Here is a 9,235-nt window from a genome sequence, read left to right as displayed (position 1 = left end):
TAAAATGTTAGTCTTCACTTAGTCCCTCAGAATTCCTTCAAAACTTCAGCTTTTATTTAACACAGAACTGCAGATCCTTTTTGTTTGGTTTCCCAGCCATCCCAAACCCACCAGTGCTATCCCATCCCATCCTCTCTAATCCAAATTAATCTAGTCTAATCTACATTCATGCATTTAGGCATGTAATTTAAATTTGTTATAAATTTGTCTTTGCATTCATATTCAGGGGAGAAAATCCTACAGTGTATATTTATGATATATTCATTTATTTTAAATGTCTATATTTATTTATTTTATTTCTTACAGTGTACAGTGTATATTCATTTATTTTATTTCTTACATTTATATCCCATCTTTTCCTCCAAGAAGCCCAAAGTGGTATACTCTTCCTCCTCTCCATTTTATTCTCTCAACAACCCTGTGAAGTAGGTTAGGTTACTTATACAGGAACAAATTCCTTACCGCAAGCCCCATTCTCTCCCATGGACAGTATCCAATGTGACACTAATGCTAATGTAAATTATGTTGCACTAGCAAAAACCAGCTTCAGCACAGCACCAGTTTATTTATTTATTTAAAACATTTATATCCTGCCCTATATCATTAGGATCTCAAAGCGGCATACAGATAAAATCAATTTACACAGTATAAAACAATAATTTAAACAGCTAAAAACATATTAAACCATTAAGCAAGCTAATACCAATTTAAAATCTAAAATAATAACACAGTTAAAACAGTGTGCTACTTTAGGGAATGCATTTAGCCCTCAAAGGCTTTGATAAAAAGCTGTGTTTTAACTTGGAACCGAAATGAAACGAATGTCTGTGCCAATTGGGCCTCTAAGGTGAGGGCATTCCACAAGCGGGGTGCCACAGCAGAAAAAGCCCTCTCCCACATCCCACTGTAGTTTATGTCTCGCACTGGTGGGACGCAGAGGAGGGCTCCTCCAACAGATCTCAGTCCTCGGACAGGCATATATAGGGAGATGTGCTCCCTCAAATAGCAAGGTCCCAAGCCGCTTAGGGCTTTAAATATCATCACCAGAACCTTGAGTTCTGATCAGAAGCATATTGGCAGCCAGTGCAAGTCTTTAAGACTGGTGTTATGTGATCTTTGCGAGATGTTCCGGTCAACAATCAAGCTGCTGCATTTTGCACTAGCTGCAACTTCCAAGTCGTCTTCAAGGGCAGCCCCACACAAAGTGCATTGCAGTAATCTAATCGGGAAGTTACCAGCACGTACAATACTGTGGCTAGGTCATCCCTGTCCAGGAAAGGCTGTAGCTGGCAGATCAGCCGAAGCTGGCCCCCAGTACTCTGGGCCACGGAGTCCACCTGGGGCTCCAGTGACAGAAATGGATCTAGGAGTACTCCCAAGCTACACACCTGCTCCTTCAGGGGGCATGCAACCCCATCCAGGACAGGTCGCTTACTCAGTTCCGAGACTCGGGAACCACTAATCCACAAAGTTTCTGTCTTGTCAGGATTCAGCTTCCATTTATTGGCCCTCATCCAGCCCATTACAGCCTCCAGGCACTGGTCCAGCACCTTCACCGCCCCAGTTGACTCCGACGACAAGGAGAAGTAGAGCTGAGCATCATCAGCGTACTGGGAATACCTGACCCCCAAACTCCTATTGACCTCTCCCAACGGCTTCATATAGATATTGAACAGCATGGGGGATAGAAGAGAACCCTGTGGCACCCCACAATTTAATAGCCATGGGGTGGAACAGGAATCCCCCAATACCGCTCTCTGGAATTGGCCCTACAGGTAGGAGTGGAACCACTGTAGCACAGTGCCCCCAACCCCCATCCCGCAGAGCCGATCCAGTAAGATACCATGATCTATGGTATCAAAAGCCGCTGAGAGATCTAGGAAGATCAACAGGGTAGCACTCCCATCTTTTACCCAGAGTAAGTTGTCAGTCAGAGCAACCAAGGCCGTTTCAGTGCCATACCTTGGCATGAAACCAGACTGAAATGGGTCCAGATAATCAGTTTCCTCCAAGAACGTTTGAAGTTCCCCAGCCACTGCACACTCAAGCACCTTGCCCCCAAAAGGGATATTTGTTTGTTACATTTATATCCCACCTTTTTTCCTCCTTAAGGAACCAAGGTGGCATACGTAATCCTCCTCCTCCATTTTATCCTCACAACAACAACCCTGTGAGGTGGGTTGGGCTGAGAGTCTGTGACTGGTCCAAAGTCACCCAGTGAATTTCCATGACCGAGTGGGAACTAGAACCCAGATCTCCTGACCCCCAGTTCAACACTCTAGCCATTGCACCACACTGGGATATTAGTGATGGGGCAATAGTTCTAACACACCTCTGGGTCTAGGGAGGTCTTCTTCAGGAGAGGTCGCACTACAGCCTCTTTCAAGATGGCAGGAACCACCCTCTGACAGAGTGAAGCATTTACCACCCCCTGGGCCCACCCAATCAATCCACCCCTGCTAGATCATATTAGCCAAGATGGGCAAGGGTCAAGCTTATATGTGGAGGGACATACTGATTCAAGTGTATTGTCCACATCATCAGGCTGCAACAGCTGAAACTGATCCCAGGAAACACAACCAGATGGAGCACTGGACACCTCCCCAGACTCTGCGATAACTGTGGCATCAAGTTCTGAGCAAATATGAGTGACTTTCTCCTCGAAGGGCTTGCTGGCACGATGGGCTTTCCATTTCCAGTTTTTCTGCTGTTCCCAGTAAGATCGAGTAGCCATCTGTGAATGCCCAACAGTTACAGTTCCTGTGGAGGTGGACCTTAACCCCGCATGCTTGCTGTTTCTCACACACCATTTACACAGACATCTGATGTGGGATTCACTCGACTCAGAAAATCAGTAATAGCGCTGATCATCTCTTTGAGTGGGGAAGTGTGGTGCTGGATTCAGTTTTGCACATTGCTGATTTTCTGGAAGGGTTGCCCTTGTTCATGTGCTGTGTACACAAAGTCCCCAAAGAAGTAAAACATTGCTGATACATTAAAAGCCTGAGTAATTATTACAAATGTAAGTTGTGTGTGTATATGTAACTCTAACTAAAACAAATGACTTTAAGAGTCATGGTACCGGATAATGTGGAGTTTATGGAAAATAGCTGCCAGGTTTTCTCTTTCTAGGATGAGCCACAGCTGTCACACTGGCCATAGTAGCTGGTGGAAGGCACTTCATGACGCCAGTGCCATTTGGGCATCCAAACACACAGCCAAACCTGGCAGCAGGTTCAGCAGAAACACACAAAAGGCCAGGCTTGCCCTAAGGTGAGCTTATTTTATCTGCCACTGCCCAACATCAAGGCTTAAGATCTTAAATATTATTCACAGAAAAAAAGTTAGGTACATATTAAAAGTCCATCCGGTGACCCTGTCTACATAATTAAGGCTGCAATCCTATGCATATTTAGACAGGAAAAAACCCAACAACTCCCAGCATTGTGGGGAGTTGTAGAGATTTTTCTGACTAAACATGCATAGGATTGCACCCTAAATCTCTGAATTACTGAAAATACTTGGCATGGTAGCCAATGTTAGTTCTACTTAGGGTACACTCATTGAAATGAATGGCACTTAAGTTAGACTAATATTGGATGCACCACTTGATTTGTATGTCTTCCAAGTCCCAACTTGCCTACAGCTAGGTTTAAGTGACCCAGTTTGTTTTGAAAAAGTTGACCATCTCAAGCAATTCTCCTTTAGTGAATCCCACTGGAATTATGGCAAATAACATTGCTGACATTGGGTGATACTGGCTAACCTTGGAGTAACTCATTGAATGCAACAGGACTTACTTCTAAGTAGACATGCATAGGATTAAGCTTACAGATGGCCATAGTTTTAGTATGAAGTGCCATATTAACAATTTCCCACTTGGTAAAAAGGAATTGCAATTTTTAGAATTTGCTTCAAATGTAGAATTGCAAGTTACACCATCATGGGGTGTGGGTGGGGGTGTTTCTGAATTTTATGGAATTGTATATAATGCTTGATTATCTAATATATGAAGTATGTAGAATGCAGAATGCATTACTGCATAATGTCAACGGTTTATAGAAAAAAACATTAATTTTGTTTTAAGAAAACAGGCAAGATCTACCCTGTCATTTTATACTGTTTCGTTCCTGAGTGAATGTATAACATTTGCATTTTGAATTTTGGTCGATGTCCTCTTCTTTATTTACGTTTATGTTTTGTCATACTGCTTTATTAATGGGAAGAAGAAGAAGAGGAGGAGATTTCTTGGCTCAGAATAGTCAGACACATACACACTAACACGTACATACTATATACAGACTGCAACTTATCTGCAGATTTTTTCCATAAACATGAGGGCTAGAAAATTAATTAAAAAAAAATAGGGGATGGAGGTCAGAAGTCTATAAGTCTAGACTTCTGACTTATAACAACAATCCTAACACTCTAACAAAAATTAAAATACTGCATATTGCTGTATATAACACTATGATCCTCAGTACATCTGTTCAGAAGTAGGTGCTATTGGAATCAATGGAATTTACTTATACAACAGTATGCACAGGCCTGGGATACTATCACATATAAAGGGCATCATTTTCAACCATATAACATAAATCAAAGTCACTAAGGGCTAAGTTTCATAAGTGACCCTATGGTGTAAGAAACACTGGAGCATAGCAAGACATGTGGTTCCTAGAATAAGTGCTTACCTATAGCATGGGCAGGTATACAATCCCAGGAAACTGGATCACAGGACTATTTTGTTCAAATTCTGTGCAGTATTTCAGTATTTCATTCCACCTATGAACTAAAAGCAGTGGCAGTTAAAGAGAGGCAGTGACAAACAGATTCACCAAGGTCTCCTCGTGTATCACCATTTTAATCCTAAGTAGTGGGGTCATCAAAACATGCCTGAAGTGCCTTAAATGTTGAATGGATTCTATTTTTAAGATAACTGATGGCACAAGTGCTGACTCCAAATACTTCAGAGCAAATTCTGCCCCACTGGTCTTTCATTTTTGCTGATAGACCTTCCCCCTGCTCCTCAACCCCTGTCTCGTTCGTTGCTCTCTCCTATGGTAGTGCCAGAACACAAACTGGAGCCAACTGGAGAGAATGTACCCATGAAATATAAACCTTGCCTCGTTTGTAAACTACTTGGTAACTAAGCACGATGGGGGAGCCTAATGTTGAGGAACACAGACAGACACAGTTATTATGCTCCTCGATACCCTGTAATGTAATATCAGGATTATAAAGGGTCAGATGATAGCTTTGTGATAACAACATCAGCCTTGGTTACTGGAGTAGTCATAGAAATGCTTTAAGAGGATCCTAGAGACCATCTCAATACATGATATGTTCTACAGTCTATGTACACAGATTTCTACCTCAGGAACCTACACCAAAACTTTTGTCTGCACTAGTTTATCTGTACTCAGTGTAACAAAGCCAAGGGGGATACATAAACTAGCATAGTGAAGTAGCTAGAGCTGGACATAAACCAAGGAAATTCTGCTTCGTCCCCATTCGGCCACGAGCTTACAGTGACCTTGGCCCAGTCATTCTCTCTCAGCCTAAGAACATTGTTGTGAGGATAAAACTGGGATAGACTATGTACACCCCTCATGCAGGAATCGTGGTATATAAATGGAATAAACTCCACTGTAACATTGTCCCTTTGAAAACTGAAATAGGTTTATAATCTCTCTCTCTCTCTGTATAAATTTTCTCCTGCGGTGATTTTATATTAAAGATCTTCGAGGCAAAAGCCTTTACTTTTGTACTACTGCATCTTCTGGTTAACCAGTTAGAGGCAGAGTACTGGGCTAAATGGATCTGTGCCCTGATCCAGGAAGTCAATTCCCCATGTTCTTATGTTCTAATTCTTGGCTGGCGCAGGATGTCACGCCAGATGTCCCAGGAAACTCACAAACAGAACATGATGGCCAACCCACGGCACATGTCACCAGCATCTGGGAATCAGAGGTATACTGGCCCTCAACACAGAGATTCAATTCTTTGCATTTATGGCTAATAACTGTTGATAGATTTACCCTCCAATAATTTGTCTAACCTTGTAAAAAAGCCACCTAAGCTAGTGTACAAGACGACACCGTATGGCAAAGAATTACATGTGTTTAGTTAAATATTTACTTTTGTTTGTCCTGAACTTGTATCCAGTTTCATTGAATTGGCTGTATTTAAGTGTTGAGAGTCAGGAGAAGGGGGTGGTTACTTTCTCTCTATTCAGGATACAGCTAGATGTTTTGAGGGAAAACATGGGGTTCCCAACCAAGTGCTTCCCCTATGAGGGAAACATGGGGTTCCCAATCAAGTGTTTCTCTCATGAAAGTGTGGGCTTTCCAGCCGAATAGTTATCTCATGAGGAAAACATGAGATTCCAAACCAAGCTTTTCCCCCTTGAAAGAAGCATGGGGTTTCTAACCAAGTTAGAAACCAAGTTTTAATGTTAATGCGCACTCGGGGGCAGCGGGGGGGGGGGGAGACGACAACTGCAGGGAAAAATTGGTGGGGGAGAGAGGGTGCACATCCCTTTCCTTGCATGCCAATTCCTTCTTGCAACGGCTCCCCACCACCTGGTAGTTTTCTGTCAGTTTTCCCAAGCTGGATTCTGCAACTGGATATGAGCATTCCTAGGTGAAAATAGCTTTGGAGGGCAATTGTAGGAAAGAATTCTGTGGGGTACAGGAGAAGGTGCCCCTGCCACCTGCCCACCAATCCTCTCCTGCCAATATACTGTCCTTCTGCTCCCCCACCCCCATTCCTGTTATTCTGGCAAGCAAAAGTTGTGATCACATGCCTGGCAATATAATCCATACTTCTGCCTTCATTCTCTCCACTGTATTAGCTTCCATCATCTCCCTCCTTAGTAATATTTCTTCTAAAGACCAAATTCTTAAGCTTTTCTTCCTAGGGGGGCGAATATCATTCTGTCCATTTCCAAGGTTCAGAAGCGAGTTTCTGTATGTAGCCAAAACTGTGCCATCCATATATAGTCAGGGCCAGAAATATTGGAACAAGGACAACTGTTTTGGCCGTTGGCCTCTGTACACCACCACACTGAAGTTGAAAGGAAACACACCCAGATGGGAGCGAAGTCAGGACTTTCAGCTGTAATTCAAGGGGTGTGACAAAAGGGGGCACAACCATTCAGGAAGTACAGGCAGTGGCATACACACCCACCCATCATTGGTGGTTCATAAGTAATGGAACGAATGACTGACAAGCAGCTGCATGGCCAGGTGTGGCCTGTTTCCTGGGTACCCCATGACCAATCAAGCAGAGAAAAGGCCTGGAGGTGGTTCTGAGTGTGACATTTGCATTTGGTAGCTGTTCACTGGAACTCCCAACTTGAGGTCCAAAGAGGTGTCCATGCGAGTGAAGGAGGCCATCATTAGGCTGAGGAAACAAAATAAACCCATCAGAGAGATAGCAAAAACACTGGGAGTGGCCAACACAACAGTTTGGAACAGCCTGAAAAAGAAGGAGTTAACTGGCAAGCTCAGCAACAGCAAAAGGCCTGGCAGACCACGGAAGACAACTAAAGTGGATGACCGCAGAATTCTGCTCATGGTGAAGAGGAACCCTTTCACAACATCTAGCCAGGTCAAGAACGCTCTTGAGGAGGTAGACATGTCATTGTCAACATCTACAGTCAAGAGACAGCTTTATGAATGTAAATACAGAGGGCTCACAACAAGGTGCAAACCACTGGTAACGCTCAAGAACAGACAGGCCAGATTAGCCTTTGCCAGCAAACACCTAAAAAAGCCTGCCCAGTTCTGGAATAAAATTCTTTGGACTGCTGAAACCAAGATGAACTTGTACCAGAATGATGGGAGGAGAAAAGTATGGAGAAGGAAAGGAACAGCTCATGATCCAAAGCATACCACAGCATCTGTCAAACATGGTGGAGGCAGTGTTATGGCATGGGCATGTATGGCTGCCAATGGAACTGGGTCACTGGTGTTTATTGATGACCTGACTGCTGATAAAAGCAGCAGGATGAATTCTGAAGTGTATAGGGCGATACTTCCTGCTCAGATTCAGCCGAATGCTGCCAAACTGATAGGACACTACTTCATATTGCAGATGGATAATGACCCAAAACATACAGCAAAAGCTTCCCAAGAGTTTCTCCAGGCAAAGAAGTGGGATGTTCTTCAATGTCCAAATCAGTCACCTGATCTCAACCCAATAGAGCATGCTTTTCACTTACTGAAGACGAGACTGAAGGCAGAAAGACCCACAGACAAGCAGCAGCTGAAGGCAGGTGCAGTAAAGGCCTGGCAACGCATCTCGGGGGAGGAAACTCAGCATTTGGTCACATCCATGGGTTTCAGACTTCAGGCAGTCATTGACTGCAAAGAATTTTCATCCAGGTATCAAAGGCAATCCTTAAGTTTGAAATGATGTTGGTTTGTTCCATTACTTATGAGCCACCAACAATGGGTGTGTGTGTATGCCATTGGCTGTCCTTCCTGAATGGTTAGTGCCCCACTTTTGCTAAACCTCTTGAATTACAGCTGAAAGTCCTGACTTCGTTCCCATCTGGGTGTGTTTCCTTTCAACTTCAATGTGGTGGTGTACAGAGGCCAACTGCCAAAACAGTTATCCTTGTTCCAATATTTCTGGCCCTGACTGTACAAGAGGGAGGCATCAGGAGGCTTTGAGAAACCCCAAGGTTTGCAGAAGTACAAAAAGTCTTTAGAAAAAAACCCCTAAGTTGGGGGGAACTCAAACAGCCCAATAAGGATGCTATGCTTAGTGGGCACAGAATGGTGAATGACTGTTGGGGGGGGGCACACAAAGCCAGGTGGGAGTGGGAATGGAATGGTATACCATGGAGGAGGCCATGGCTGCCTTACTGGAACACTGAACAGGAGCACTCCACAGTTGCAATGTTTTGTTGGAGGTCCCATTTGTTTTAGACAATAATGTATAGCATACTTAACATGTAAATTCCAATTATATATTTTCAGGATTAGAGAGTTTGTCGGCATCCTGCTCTTTCTCCACATCTATAGTTCTTCTAGAACCACCCCTCCCCCTTTTGTTCTTTCTCTGTCTCTATAATGCCTCCAGAACCCATATTCACTGTAGGGTATAGTGCCATGGCCTATACAATCAGAGGTACATAAAGCCAGAGAAAAGGATTCCAGGCAAAGCATGGCTTTATTAACATTATTTTAGTAGATATACAGTGGGAAGCTTTCTGGAAGCTTTC

The sequence above is a fragment of the Heloderma suspectum genome, chromosome 2, assembly GCF_057233095.1.
Source record: "Heloderma suspectum isolate Gila_16-S chromosome 2, 16-S_ref, whole genome shotgun sequence".
NCBI lineage: Eukaryota > Metazoa > Chordata > Lepidosauria > Squamata > Helodermatidae > Heloderma > Heloderma suspectum.
The sequence above is the reverse complement of the archived record's forward strand: the minus strand, read 5'-3'. Positions refer to the sequence as shown.